This window comes from Ranitomeya variabilis, chromosome 8, assembly GCF_051348905.1.
Source record: "Ranitomeya variabilis isolate aRanVar5 chromosome 8, aRanVar5.hap1, whole genome shotgun sequence".
Classification (NCBI taxonomy): domain Eukaryota; kingdom Metazoa; phylum Chordata; class Amphibia; order Anura; family Dendrobatidae; genus Ranitomeya; species Ranitomeya variabilis.
Genome location: NC_135239.1, coordinates 117,801,075 through 117,816,212, shown reverse-complemented (window position 1 = coordinate 117,816,212; position 15,138 = coordinate 117,801,075). Strand labels below are relative to the sequence as shown.

The 15,138-nt window shown below is 43.7% G+C and overlaps 1 protein-coding gene and 1 long non-coding RNA gene across 2 annotated transcripts in view; both read left to right on the top strand.

The window, feature by feature from the left end:
- The window catches only part of LOC143788823 (uncharacterized), a 202,936-nt gene that overhangs the window by 68,317 nt on the left and 119,481 nt on the right, over positions 1-15,138 (top strand). The gene's annotated exons all lie outside the window — the stretch shown is intronic.
- LOC143788415 (uncharacterized) overlaps positions 2,780-15,138 on the top strand; it is a 37,661-nt gene continuing 25,302 nt past the window's right edge. The window contains exon 1 of the long non-coding RNA XR_013218626.1: positions 2,780-2,852. This is a non-coding gene — a long non-coding RNA (uncharacterized LOC143788415). The remainder of the gene's footprint in view (positions 2,853-15,138) is intronic.

Sequence of the window (15,138 nt, the reverse complement as noted above, 5' to 3'; positions counted from 1 at the left end):
TATGCGGGCGCCGGCAGTGAGTGCGGGGAGTAAGGAGCGGCCATTTTCTTCCGTACTGTGCGCGTCGCTGATTGGTCGCGGCAGCTATGACAGGCAGCTGCCGAGACCAATCAGCGAACGAATAACGGTGACAGAAAGACGGAAGCGCCCTTAGACAATTATATAGTAGATTACCCCGCTCACCAATTCGGACCGCGAGTGGCCCCACCCACCAAATCGTACCCCAAGGGGCCCCGCCCCCAAATCGGACCCCGAGGGGCCCCGCCACCCAAATCGGACCCCGAGGGGCCCCGCCCACCAAATCGGACTCCCGAGGGGCCCCGCCGACAAAGTCGGCCCCCCGAGGGGCCCCGCCCACCAAATCGGACCCCGAGGGGCCCCGCCCACCAAATCGGACCCCGAGGGGCCCCACCCACCAATTCGGACACCGAGGGGACCCGCCCACCAAATCGGACCCCCAGGGGTCCCGCCCACCAAATCGGACCCAGAGGGGCCCCGCCCACCAAATCGGACCCAGAGGGGCCCCGCCCATCAAATTGGACCTCCAGGGGACCCGCCCACCAAATCGGACCCCCAGAGGCCCCGCCCACCAAATCGGACCCAGAGTGACCCCGCCCACCAAATCGGACCCAGAGTGACCCCGCCCACCAAATCGGACCCAGAGTGACCCCGCCCACCAAATCGGACCCAGAGTGACACCGCCAACAAAATCAGACCCAGAGAGACCGCACCCACAGAATCGGACCAAAAGTGACCCCGCCCACCGAATCGGACCTAGATTTACCCCGCCCACAAAATCAGACCCAGATTGACCCCACCAAATCGGACCGCCTGAGGGGCACCCAAGTGTGAAAGTCTTGCAGGGGCAGCCCGGGCACCATTCCAAAGCACTATCTGTAGTTCCTTCAGGAAATACCCATCTAGTTCTTAATGAGGTCCGTTCCTTACTATCAAGTAGGAAGAATTGCAATTTGAATGCTAGGGAAAAGGCAGCCATTAAGTCTCTTAGAGACAACCAAAATATAATTATAAAAAATGCTGATAAAGGTGGTGGGGTGGTTGTTATGAATAGGAGCTGGTACCTACATGAAGGCTTTAGGTTACTTAGAGATCTAGATTATTGTGAGAGATTAGAACAGGACATATCCACCTCAATTTTTATGGAATACAATACATTCATAAAACAGGCACAGTCCTCACGTATCCTTAATAAAAAGGAGTTTAAATTTTTAAATATTTCTTGTTTCAAAGTCCTCTTTTTTATTTTCTTCCGAAAATTCACAAAGATCTTATGAACCCCCAGGCCGGCCGATAATTTCTGGCATCGGCTCTATAACTTGTATTTTATGACATTTTATTAATTTATTCCTCCTGAAATATGTCCTAAATTTGGATTCTTATCTTTAAGATTCTTCTCATCTTATTGCTCACCTACAAATTACATTACCCCTTGTTCCCAATTGCATTCTCATAACTTTGGATGTTCTTGCATTGTATAGTAATATATCGCATGATCTAGGTCTTGAGGCAATTAATCATTTTCTTTCTGCAGATGAACAAATGCCACATCCACAAAAGGAATTACAAAAAAATGGGATTAAATTCATTTTAAATAACGTTTTTTCTTTTGAAAATTTTTTCTATCGTCAGTTAAAGGGCTGGGCGATGGGGACGAGATTAGCCCCTAGTTATGCAAATGTATTCATGGGGGCCTTCGAATCTGTCTTCATCACGCAGTCCACCTTGGCGAGGGGAAAGATAGCCCTTTATCGCTGTTTCATAGAGGATTTATTTATTATCTGCACTGGTTCTCATGATGAAGCCTCTGTATTTATTCAAACACTTAATACCAATACTTGGGGCCTTACTTTTTCAGCTCAAATGTCCAATATTGTTATACAATTCCTTGGCTTAATGATACATGTGGATTCCACAGGCAAATTTTACACCTCCACACATTTTAAAAATGTAGATCTTAACAGTTATTTATGTTTCAACAGTGGCCACCTTCCAAAATGGATTGTTAACATCCCCTATGGCCAATATTGGAGGATCAGAAAGAATTGCACAACTGATATTGATTTTTTGAAAGAAGAAAGTATTATCACGGATTGGATTCTAAGGGAAGAAACCCGAAAGTGGACCCTCTGGGTTGCGGCTCCAGAGCCCCAGAGGACGAGCGGACCAGATGGATCCACCCCCTATACAGGGAGTGTTAGGAGCAGGCCCAAGGGGGATGTAACCACAACTGCCGGAGCCAAAGGGACGACTGGGGTAAAACGAAGATAAGCGGACACGGGAAAGCCAAAAGGTTAAGGAGAATCCGGAACTGAGGGTGGCTGGAAGCTGGGAGCTGAAAACGAAGGGAAAAAACAAATAGTAATGATGGATATGCTAAAGGACTAAGGAAACCTAAAAGCTAAAGAAATTCAGGAGTAAAGGACTACTGAGACATAGAGCAGATAATAGGACTGGACGAGGATGGGACAATAGGTGTGGAGGAAACAGGACAACCAGGGAATAGGCAAATGTAACAGGCTGGCAAGAAGGGGAAAAGGCACAGGGCTAGCGAGATAGCAGCAGAGACATGGGACCTGAGGACGAAGAGGGACACCAGGACAAAGCAGGCACCGCTACGACGACCATACACAGGCATCTTACCTGAGTAGATGCCGAACAGAAATACCTGGTGGGCGTCGCTATGTTGGGGCGGAGCCACCGGGTTACGACCTCCCAGAAACCCTGGCGGTGGAAGAAGCGCAACTGCACATGCGCGGACCGCCGAAGCGCCTTGAGCCCGAGAAGCCGGGCAGAAAACAGCGAGGGACCATGTCGGGGGCATGCCGGCTGAGGTAAGTATCAGAGGACGTGACAAGTATTCTTAAGAGGCGTTTTCAACATAGGGGCTACCCAAAAAATTGATTCACGATGCCTTCTCCAGAGCTAAAATGTTTTCCCAAGAAGACTGTATTAATAAAATTAAGGCTAGTACATCTACTAGCAGCACCACCTCAGAAATTGGCAAGTGGAGCTTTGTTACCACTTACAACCAGTCACACGCTCTAATTCGAGAACTACTCAAGAAATACTGGTTTATTGTTAAGGGTGACCCAATTCTTTCGAGACACCTTCCCGCTCACCCGAGAACTGTTTTTAGAAAAAATCGTATGCTTCGTAATTTGGTTGCCCCCAGCAACACTACTATCAGTCTTCTTCACCCCAACATAACTCACACTGATACTAATCCTGGCTGTTTTGCCTGCAGAACTCCGACATGCCTTCGTTGTACATCCATTGTACATGGAGCAAAGGAATTTAGATCAAACACCACGGGCATCAGTTATAAAATTAATCATCATGTGAGCTGCCAATCTTTTTATGTGATTTATTTAATAGAATTGTTCATGTGGCCTCCAATACGTGGGTCGTACCATCCAAATTATGCACGCCTGTTTAAATAAACAACACAAATATCCGTAACGGCTTTTTATTTTTATTACACAATTTATCCAAACATTTTCTACAGTGTAGCAGGAAGACCCAAGATTTTTAAGGCTTATTGTCATTGATCAAATGTCAGATAATGTCCCTGATAATTACAGGAGAAGTAATAGAGAGAGTTTCTGGATGTTTAAATTAAGCACACTAGGCCCTGAAGGCCTGAACCTTACCATTGAGAATGTGGCAAAATAATTGAATTGTTTTACAAATATTTTTAACATTTTCCTAGTGCATTTTAATAGTCTCTTGTTTAATTTTATTCATGATATTATTGTCCATTGGGTGTTTTTTAGACTTTAATTGTTAATTAGCAGATTGTTTTTATTGTTAATTGGCTAATTGTTTCTATCGGTTTTTCTTGTTTTAAATAGCCCCTCTCTTCCCCCAATTGTCATGCCATTTGATGAAGATGACAACTGGCCGTTGAAACACGTTGTGGAATAAAGATATTGCCTTTTGTGACCTTGTCCTGAGCGCTCCTTAGACCGGGATATCTGCTCTACTTAATTAATTTAGGGCTCACTCACACTGGCTTATGAATCGGACAAGTGCAACGGAATAAAACATCGCATTGCACTCTGATCAATGATAGTAAATAAGCCAGTGCTCATTTGTGAGTTTTTACTCAGATCGGATTGGTCTGAGAAAACAAATGCAATGATGGTCTGCGAGAATCGGATCGCACTTGCCAATGCCACTCAATGGGTGTGAGAAAAAAACTTGCAGTCGGATTTTTAAGCACATATCTCATAGGAAACCTGCCATTTTATCAGCCAAGAACAGTAAATTCACTGCCCGAACCATCACAATAGAATAGATACCGTATCTTTTGGACTATAAAAAAAAAATTGAAGCAAAAAATGTAGTCAACTCTGTGTTTAATATCCTTATCCTGGTATGCATGGCCCCATCATCCCTACTCTGGTATGCATGGCACCCTCATCCCTGTCCTGTTATGCATGGGCCCCCTCATCCCCATCCTGGTATGCATGGCCCCCTCATCCCTATCTTGGTTTGAAGGGCCCCTTCATCCCCATCCCAGTACGCATGGCCTCCTCATCCCCATCCTGGTATGCGTGGCGCCCTCATCCCTAGCCTGGTAGGCATGTCCCCCTTATCCCTAACCTGATAGGCATGTCCCCCTCATCCCTAGCCTGGTAGGCATGGTCCCCCTTATCCTTATCCTGGTATGCAGGGCCCCAATCTTCATCCTGGTATGCATGGCCCCCATCAGAAAAACAAAAAAACCCATAAATCATTATGCTTACCTTCCCTGCGCTCCCTCGTAGCATCTTGTTCTGATGCCAGCAGCTGATTTATGCTTGTAAGCTGTGAATAGCAGTGACATCATGCGCTGCTTACAAGCCGAGGACAGCTGCCGGAATACTCACTGCTCTCCACACTGGGACTATATGCGTGCAGAACAGTGAATATTCATTGCGCTTTAATAGCAAGCACAGTGTTAACCACAGCCACCAGCTTCCTGCAACTGTCGGACGTTCACTGCCCCTACTGAAGGGAATTAATATTTACTGCATTCCACGCCTACGGGATTGCATTAAGTAGAGGGCACATGCAAATGCCCAGCAGTTGCAGGACACTGGCTGCAGCTAACAGCGTGTCTGCTATTAAAGAGAAATTAATATTCACTGCTCTTCACTCCCATGGGTGTAGAATGCAGTGAATATTCATTTCACTTTAGCAGCGGGCACAGGAGTTATCCGCAGCCTCCTGCCTTCTGTTACCCCCTGCTCCACCGCTGCCACACCCTCACCTCCCCACCACAGCCAGAGCAGGCACATCTAGACTATAAGATGCACCCCCCATTTTCCTCCACATTTTTGGATGAAAAAGTGGGTCTTGTAGTCCGAAAAATATGGTAGATAGAAATATGTCAACGCTGTGCGTACGTAGTTGTCTATACTTGCATTTATGTAATAAATGCATGAAAAAAATGTTGTGGGGCCCCCCTTATTTTTAATAAACAGCTAAGGGGAAGAAGACAGCTATGAGTTAGTCTTACTAGTCTGGGAAGGGGCCAATAACTCTGGAGCGTCCTAGTCTATTAATATCAGCACCCAGCTGTCTACTTTGCCTTTACTGGTTATTAAAATGGGGGACACTAAAAAATGATGTGGAGTCCCCACTATTTTTAATAACCAGCAAAGGCTAAGGAGACAGCTGTGGGCTGATATTAATAGGTTGGGAAGGTCCATGGATATTGGCACCTTCCCAGCCTAATAAGACCAGCCCTCAGCTGCCCCAGAAATGGCACATCCATTAAATGCGCCAATTCAGGCGCTTAATCACGGATCTTCCTGATTGTTCTGGTGCATTGGCAATCGGAGTAAGGCTATGTGCACACGTTCAGGATTTCTTGCAGAAATTTCCTGTGCAAAACCGGACATTTTCTGCAAGTAATCCGCATGCGTTTTTACTGCAATTTTACCTCATTTTTTGCGGATTTTTCCGGAGGTTCCTAAAGCAATAATATAGTGGGAAATCCGCAAAAAATCTGCAAAATTAATGAACATGCTGCATTTTTTACCGCGATGCATTTTTTTTGCGGAAAAAAAACGCATCATGTGCACGAAAATTGCGGAATGCATTCTAAATGATGGGATGCATAATGGATGGATTTTTTTCGTGTTTTTATAGCGAAAAAAAATGCAAAAAATCTGCAACGTGTGCACACAGCCTTATGGTTTCAGAGTTGATGTGAGCTGTGTAATGTGCGCTGACATCAAGCCCAGGGGCAAGTAATGGACAGGTGTCTGTCAGACACCCTCATTACTTAGTCAAAAGAAAGAAACACACACAATAGTCTTTTATTTGTAAAAAGCACTCCCTGACAAATTTCCTCTTTTACCCATTACCATAAAAATAATCCACAGGGTCCGCTTGTCATGTCGGACGCTGTTCAGACCAGGTCATCCGACAGACAGCGGTAATTCCGCCTTTGTCCACTGTGCGCTCATTGGCGTCGGCTAGATTTTATCTAGCTGGTCCAGGGTTAATTTACCTGGTGCTCGGATTGGAAGCTGGGCCATGCCCACTGCCTTTAAATAGTTCTCCTGAACTTTGGGCATCGCCGATTATAGCTTCTGTTTTGTGCGTTGTTATCTCGGTCTGGAGTGGTGAGCTAGTAGTTGGAGTATCGTTGCTGGTGGTGCATTTCCCTTTGTCTTATTAACTCCTTCCTATATTTGTATTTGTTTTGCCCTTTGCATTTATAGTGTATTCCTGAGTGACTGCGGCGTGGTGCTTATTTTTCCGTTATCCTTGTCTGTGCTAACAGTGGGTGTTGAAGTGTGGACTCTTCACTGGGTGGTGGGTGGTGGTTTCAGCCTAGGGTTGAAACAGGAGACAGGGCGAGGGTGGAGGCCCAGACATGCACACCATCAGTGTAAACTCTGGGAGAGGGTCAGTCAGGGTTTCCCTAGTCTGAGGGAAATCGCAGGGGCCTGGGTTATTAGCTCTTTCCTACCTAGGTCTCCCGTGACACCACTGTAATTCAAATGAATATCCCCGTCTTCTTCATCCAGTCTATGGAGTCCCATTCAGAGAACGAAGCTCCATAAACTGGAACTGCAGCCACGGCTGCTGTGACAAGCAATGATGTCAGTAAGGTTATCACAGTTCACAGCCACTGAACTGTGGTAACCTTACTAATGTCATCATTCACAGAGTGAGAACTTACTGTGCAGCATAAGAACTAGCAGTAAGTTCTCATGTTACTAGCGGTGACGTCAATAAGGTTACCACAGTTCAGTGGCTATGAACTCCTATCGCAGATAACCTTACTGACGTCACCACTCGTCATAGCAGCTATGCAGCGTTAGAACCGGCAGTCACTGCAGCTCCAGTCTATGGAGCTTCCTTCTTTGTACAGGGCTCCATAAACTGCATGAAGAAGACAGGGATTGTCATGAGACCTCCATGTGGACTTCAGCAGACTACTGTAGATTATTTTTGGTAATAAATGGGTAAAAGAGGGTAAGTGTTGGGGAGTGCTTTTTACAAATAAAGGGCTTGTGTGTGTTTCTTTTAAAGGGAACCTGTCACCTGAATTTGGCGGGACCAGTTTTGGGTCATATGGGCGGGGTTTTCGGGTGTTTGATTCACCCTTTCCTTACCCGCTGGCTGCATGCTGGCCGCAATATTGGATTGAAGTGCATTCTCTGTCCTCCGCAGTACACGCCTGCACAAGGCAATATTGTCTTGCGCAGGCGTGTACTCCGGAGGACAGAGAATGAACTTCAATCCAATATTGCCGCCAGCATGCAGCCAGCAAGTAAGGAAAGGGTGAATCAAACACCCGAAAACCCCACCCATATGACCCAAAAATGGTCCCGCCAAATTCAGGTGACAGGTTCCCTTTAATTACTGGGTCAGTAATTGGGATATCTGATAACCACCTCTTCATTACTAACCACAAGGCTTGATGTCAGCGGATATTACACAGCAGACATCAACTTGATTTCCAACGCACTAGGGAAATTGAGGAGAGCCGAGGCGAAGAACCAGAATTGGCGAATCTAATGGCTGTGCCATTTATTCGGAGGCTCAGAGCTGGTTTTATTAGGCTGGAAATGAGCCAATATCCAAGAACGTTCCTAGCCTATTAATATCAACCCGCAGCTGTCTGCTTAGCCTTTGCTGATTATTAAAAATAGGGAGGACCCATTGTAATTTTTTAGGGTCTCCCCATTTTAATAACCAGTAAAGGCAATGCAGACATCTGTGAGCTGATATTAATAGGCTGGGCAGCTCCATGGTTATTGGCCCCTTCCCAGCATAGTAAGACCAGCTCACAGCTGTCTGCTTTCCCTTAGCTGGTAATTAACAATAGGGGGGACCCCAAGCCATTTTTTTTACATGTATTCCTAAAATGCTTCCAGATCAGCACCACAGAACTTATTAACCCCTTTCTGCCATCTGACGTACTATCCCATTGAGGTGACCTGAGACTTAATTCCCAGGGATGGGCTAGTACGTCATAGGTGATAAGCCGCACTCACGAGGGAAGTGTGGCCGATCGCGGCCGGGTGTCAGCTGATTAGTACAGCTGACATCTGGCACATTAACCCCCGGAACACTGCGATCAAACATGATCGCAGTGTTCCGGCGGCATAGGGAAGCATCGCGCAGGGAGGGGGCTCCCTGCGTGCTTCCCTGAGACCCTCGGAACAATGCGATGTGATCTCATTGTTCCGAGTGTCTCCTCCTTCCTGCAGGCCCCGGATCCAAGATGGCCGCGGGGGTCCTGCCGGGTCCTGCAGGGAAGTGCCTTGCAAGCGCCTGCTGAGAGCAGGCGCCGGCAAGCCTCCTGCACTGCCTGTCAGATCGCTGATTTGACGCAGTGCTTTGCAAAGATCAGCGACCCTGGGACAAAGTTAAAAATGTGAAAAAATATATATATATTAACATGTGGAAAAAAAAATCCTAAATAAAGAAAAAAATATATATATATTGTTCCAATAAATACATTTCCTTATGTAAATAAAAAAATAAATAAAAGTACACATATTTAGTATCGCCACGTCAGTAATGACCCGACCTATAAAACTGTCCCACTAGTTAACCCCTTCAGTGAACACCGTAACAAAAAAAGAGGCAAAAAAACAATGCTTTATCATCATACCGCCAAACAAAAAGTGGAATAACACGCGATCAAAAAGACTGATATAAACATGGTATTGCTCAAAACGCCATCTTGTCCCGCAAAAAACGAGCTGCCATAGAGCGTCATCAGCGAAAAAATAAAAAAGTTATAGCCCTCAGAATAAAGCAATGCAAAAATAATTATTTTTTCTATAAAATAGTTTTTATTGTATAAAAGAGCCAAAACATAAAAAATGATATAAATGAGGTATCACTGTAATCGTACTGACCTGAAGAATAAAACTGCTTTATCAATTTTACAAAACGCGGAACGGTATAAACGCCCCCCTCCAAGAAATTCATGAATTGGTGGTTTTTGTTCACTCTGCCTAACAAAAATCAGAATAAAAAGCGTCATGTGCCCAAAAATGGTACCAATAAAAATGTCAACTCATCCCGCAAAAAACAAGACCTCACATAACTCTGTGGACCAAAATATGGAAAAATTAAAGCTCTCAAAATGTGGTAATGCAAAAAATATTTTTTGGAATAAAAAGCGTCTTTTAGTGTGTGACAGCTGCCAAACATAAAAACCCGCTATAAAAACCCACTATAAATAGTAAATCAAACCCCCCTTTATCACCGCCTTAGTTAGGGAAAAATAATAAAATAAAAAAATGTATTTATTTCCCATTAGGATTAGGGTTAGGGCTACAGTTAGGGTTAGGGCTACAGTTAGGGTTAGGGCTACAGTTAGGTTTAGGGTTGGGGCTAAAGTTAGGGTTAGGGTTGGGGCTAAAATTAGAGTTAGGGCTAAAATTAGGGTTAAGGTTGGAGCTAAAGTTAGGGTTGGGGCTAAAGTTAGGGTTAGGGCTAAAGTTAGGGTTAGGGCTAAAGTTAGGGTTAGGGTTGGGGCTAAAGTTAGGGTTAGGGCTAAAATTAGGGTTAGGATTACACTTACATTGGGATTAGAGTTGGGATAAGGGTTAGGGGTGTGGTTAGGGTTGGGATTAGAGTTAGGGGTAAGTTGGAGTTAGAGGTGTGGTTAGGGTTGGGATTAGGGGCGTGTTCGGGTTAGGGGTGTGGTTAGAGTTATGGCGAGGGTTAGGATTAGGGCTAGGGGTGTGTTGGGGTTAGGGTTGGAGTTAGAATTGGGGGGTTTCCACTGTTTAGGCACATCGGGGGCTCTCCAAATGCGACATGGCGTCCGATCTCAATTCCAGCCAATTCTGCGTTGAGAAAGTAAAACAGTGCTCCTTCCCTTCCGAGCTCCCATACGCCCAAACGATGGTTCCCCCCCACATATGGGGTATCAGCGTACTCGGAACAAATTGGACAACTTATGGGGTCCAATTTCTCCTGTTACCCTTGGCAAAATACAAAACTGAGGGCTAAAAAAATCATTTTTGTGGAAAAATAGAATTTTTATTTTCACGGCTCTGCGTTATAAACTGTAGTGAAACACTTGGGGGTTTAAAGTTCTCACAACACATCTAGATAAGTTCCTTAGGGGGTCTACTTTCCAAAATAGTGTTACTTGTGGGGGGGTTTCCACTGTTTAGGCATATCAGGGGCTCTCCAAAGGCGACATGCGGCCTATCTCAATTCCAGTCAATTTTGCATGAAAAGTCAAACAGCGCTCCTTCCCTTCTGAGCTCTGCCATGCGCCCAAACAGTAGTTTACCCCCACATATGGGGTATCAGCGTACTCAAGACAAATTGCACAACAGCCTCTGATGTCCACTTTCTCCTGTTACCCTTGGGAAAATAAAAAATTGGGGGCAAAAATATCATTTTTGTGAAAAATTATGATTTTTTTTATTTTTACGGCCCGGTAAGTTCTGGTCTGGACCAAGGGAACCCAGTAGATGTAGTGTATATGGACTTTTCAAAAGCTTTTGATACGGTGCCACACAAAAGGTTGATACATAAAATGAGAATAATGGGGATAGGGGAAAATATGTGCAAGTGGGTTGAGAGCTGGCTCAGGGATAGGAAACAAAGGGTGGTTATTAATGGAGCACACTCGAACTGGGTCACGGTTAGTAGTGGGGTACCACAGGGGTCAGTATTGGGCCCTCTTCTTTTTAACATATTTATTAATGACCTTGTAGGGGGCATTCAGAGTAGAATTTCAATATTTGCAGATGACACTAAACTCTGCAGGGTAATCAATACAGGGGAGGACAATTTTATATTACAGGCTGATTTATGTAAACTAGAAGCTTGGGCTGATAAATGGCAAATGAGCTTTAATGGGGATAAATGTAAGGTCATGCACTTGGGTAGAAGTAATAAGATGTATAACTATGTGCTTAATTCTAAAACTCTGGGCAAAACCGTCAATGAAAAAGACCTGGGTGTATGGGTGGATGACAAACTCATATTCAGTGGCCAGTGTCAGGCAACTGCTACAAAGGCAAATAAAATAATGGGATGCATTAAAAGAGGCATAGATGCTCATGAGGAGAACACAATTTTACCTCTATACAAGTCACTAGTGCGACCACACTTAGAATACTGTGCACAGTTCTGGTCTCCGGTGTATAAGAAAGACATAGCTGAACTGGAGCGGGTGCAGAGAAGAGCAACCAAGGTTATTAGAGGACTGGGGGGTCTGCCATACCAAGATAGGTTATTACACTTGGGGCTATTTAGTTTGGAAAAACAAAGACTAAGGGGTGATCTTATGTTAATGTATAAATATATGAGGGGACAGTACAAAGACCTTTCTGCTGATCTTTTTAATCATAGACCGGTGACAGGGACAAGGGGGCATCCTCTACGTCTGGAGGAAAAAAGGTTTAAGCATAATAACAGACGCGGATTCTTTACTGTAAGAGCAGTGAGACTATGGAACTCTCTGCCGTATGATGTTGTAATGAGTGACTCATTGCTTCAATTTAAGAGGGGACTGGATACCTTTCTGGAAAAGTATAATATTACAGGGTATATATATTAGATTCCTTGATAAGGCGTTGATCCAGGGAACTAGTCTGATTGCCGTATGTGGGGTCGGGAAGGAATTTTTTTCCCCATGATGGAGCTTACTCTTACCACATGGGGTTTTTTTGCCTTCCCCTGGATCAACATGTTAGGGCATGCTAGGCTATGGGTTGAACTAGATGGACTTAAAGTCTTCCTTCAACCTTAATAACTATGTAACTATGTAACTATATTATAAACTTCTGTGAAGCACATGGGGGTTCAAAGTGCTCTCCACACATCTAGATAAGTTCCTTAGGGAGTCTACTTTCCAAAATGGTGTCACTTGTAGGGAGTTTCACTGTTTAGGCACATCAGGGGCTCTCCAAACGCGACATAGCTTCCTATCTCAATTCCAGTCAATTTTGCACTGAAAAGTCAAACGGCGCTCCTTCCCTTCCGAGCTCTGCCATGGGCCCAAACAGTGGTTTACCCCCACATATGGGGTATCAGCGTATTCAGGACAAATTGCACAACAACCTTTGGTGTCCAATTTCTCCTGTTACCCTTGGGAAAATAAAACAAATTGGACTGAAGTAAATTTTGTGTGAAAAAAGTTAAATGTTCATTTTTTTAAAACATTCCATAAATTCCTGTGAAACACCTGAAGGGTTAATAAACTTCCTGAGTGTGATTTTGAGCTCCTTGAGGGGTGCAGTTTTTAGAATGGTGTCACACTTGGGTATTTTCTATCATATAGACCTCAAAGTGACTTCAAATGTGATGTAGTCCCTAAAAAAAGAAATGGTGTTGTAAAAATGAGAAATTGCTGGTCAAGTTTTAACCCTTATAACTCCCTAACAAAAAAAATGTTGGTTCCAAAATTGTGCTGATGTACAAGTATACATGTGGGAAATGTTACTTATTAACAACTCAGAGAAATCATAAAAAACGACATTCGTTTTGTATCAAAAAAGCACCCACATTGGGATCAATTTTATCCCCCAGTTTATTTTCCAGTCAGATGGAACACACATCTAAAAACAAAAAATGGCTAGATTATAAAGGATTCTTTAAATGCGGAGCAAATCGCTGCACAACATGTGAACATGCAATGAAAACATAAGAATTCAGTTCTTCTCATAATTCATCAATTTATCAAATCAAGGAAATTGTAACACAGCTCATGTTGCATACGTCATAGAATGCACCCAATGTAAATTGCAGTATACGGGATGCACAAGTTGTCCTTTGAAAACCCGCATTTGCCGCCGTCTCTCCGACGCCACTAATATCGCAGCTGTGGGTACTTCAGCCACATCCAAGCACTTTGCCAGTCAACACAAAGGAAATACCACATTTTTAAAATGTTATGGTATAGAGGAGGTTTATAAACCTCACAGAGGAGGCAATTATAAAAAAAAAGCTATTAAATAGAGAATTCTCTTGGATCTATATGTTAAATACCCGAGTTCCTTATGGCTTAAATGCGAGGCATGATCTAATTACTCAGTATTATTTACAGTGTCGGAAATATGCCTTCAGTTTCTCTTAATTATGTATAAAATGTATATAATGTTATTTTTATGTTGTTTGTAACTATGCATTTTATATGGGAAGGTGGAATTGATTGTATGCAAATATCGACCAATGAAAGTCTCAGAGGGAACTACTTAATTGTAATAACTTGCTTCTAATGCAGATCATGACTAAGAACACCATGTCAAAACACGTAGATCGTCATTAGGTTCTATAGTCAGTGTGTACTGAGTGCTGGATACCATATATATGGATGTATTTTTAATTTATTTTCATTTAAAGTTATTTTTTACCTTCACCAATCGCTGGACACACCTGCTTTTCTGTTGGATTCATTGTGGCTACTTCACCCTGGTCCATGCAAGGTGTTTGGTGATCACACAGGAGGTCAAGATAAAAGACATGTAGTAGATACTACTATATACGGCTTGGGCACCTACTTGAGCACCACTAATTTAGTTGTGCCTACGAACTTTATTTCCATAAAGATAAAAGACATGGTGAGCTGATTTTTTTTTCTCTACTTTATTAAAGGGACTCTGTCACCTGAATTTGGAGGGAACAATTTTCAGTCATATGGGCGGGGTTTTTGGGTGTTTGATTCACCCTTTCCTTACCCGCTGGCTGCATGCTGGCTGCAATATTGGATTGAAGTTCATTCTCTGTCCTCCATAGTACACGCCTGCGTAAGGCAAGATTGCCTTGTGCAGGCATGTACTACGGAGGACAGAGAATGAACTTCAATCCAATATTGCAGCCAGCATGCAGCCAGCGGGTAAGGAAAGGGTGAATCAAACACCCGAAAACCCCGCCCATATGACTGAAAATTGTTCCCTCTAAATTCAGGTGACAGAGTCCTTTTAAATATTTTGTGTCACATATCTCTGTGATTTAAGGGCATGAAAATTCAAAGTTGGAAAATTGCAAAATTTTCGCCAAATTTCCTTTTTTTTCACAAATAAACGCAATGTCAAGGAAATTCTACCACTAACATGAAGTACAATATGTCACGAGAAAACAATGTCAGAATCACCAGAATCCATGCAAGCGTTCCAGAGTTATAACCTCATAAAGGGACAGTGGTCAGAATTGTAAAAATCACATTCTACTCGCATGACACACTCAAATGACAGGGCAGAAAAGAGGCCTCCGCTCTCTATGTGACATCGGCACAGGCAGCTGAATCGCCAACAGGAGGAGTCTGTGACTGCTCTGTGGCTGCGATGAATGCAGCTACCTGACTGTAAGGGTATGTGTCCACGTTCAGGATTGCATCAGGATTTGGTCAGGATTTTTATCAGTATTTGTAAGCCAAAACCAGGAGTGGAACAATTAGAGGAAAAGTATAATAGAAACATATGCTCCACTTTTGCATTTATCACCCACTCCTGGTTTTGGCTTACAAATACTGATGAAAAATCCTGACCAAATCCTGATGCAATCCTGAACGTGGACACATACCCTTAGGGCTTAGGCACCTTTTTTTTTCCCAAATCCCAGATATCTCCTTTAAAGTGAACCTGTCTACTGGATTTTGTTCAGCAAACTACAGATACTGTTAGGTTCGCG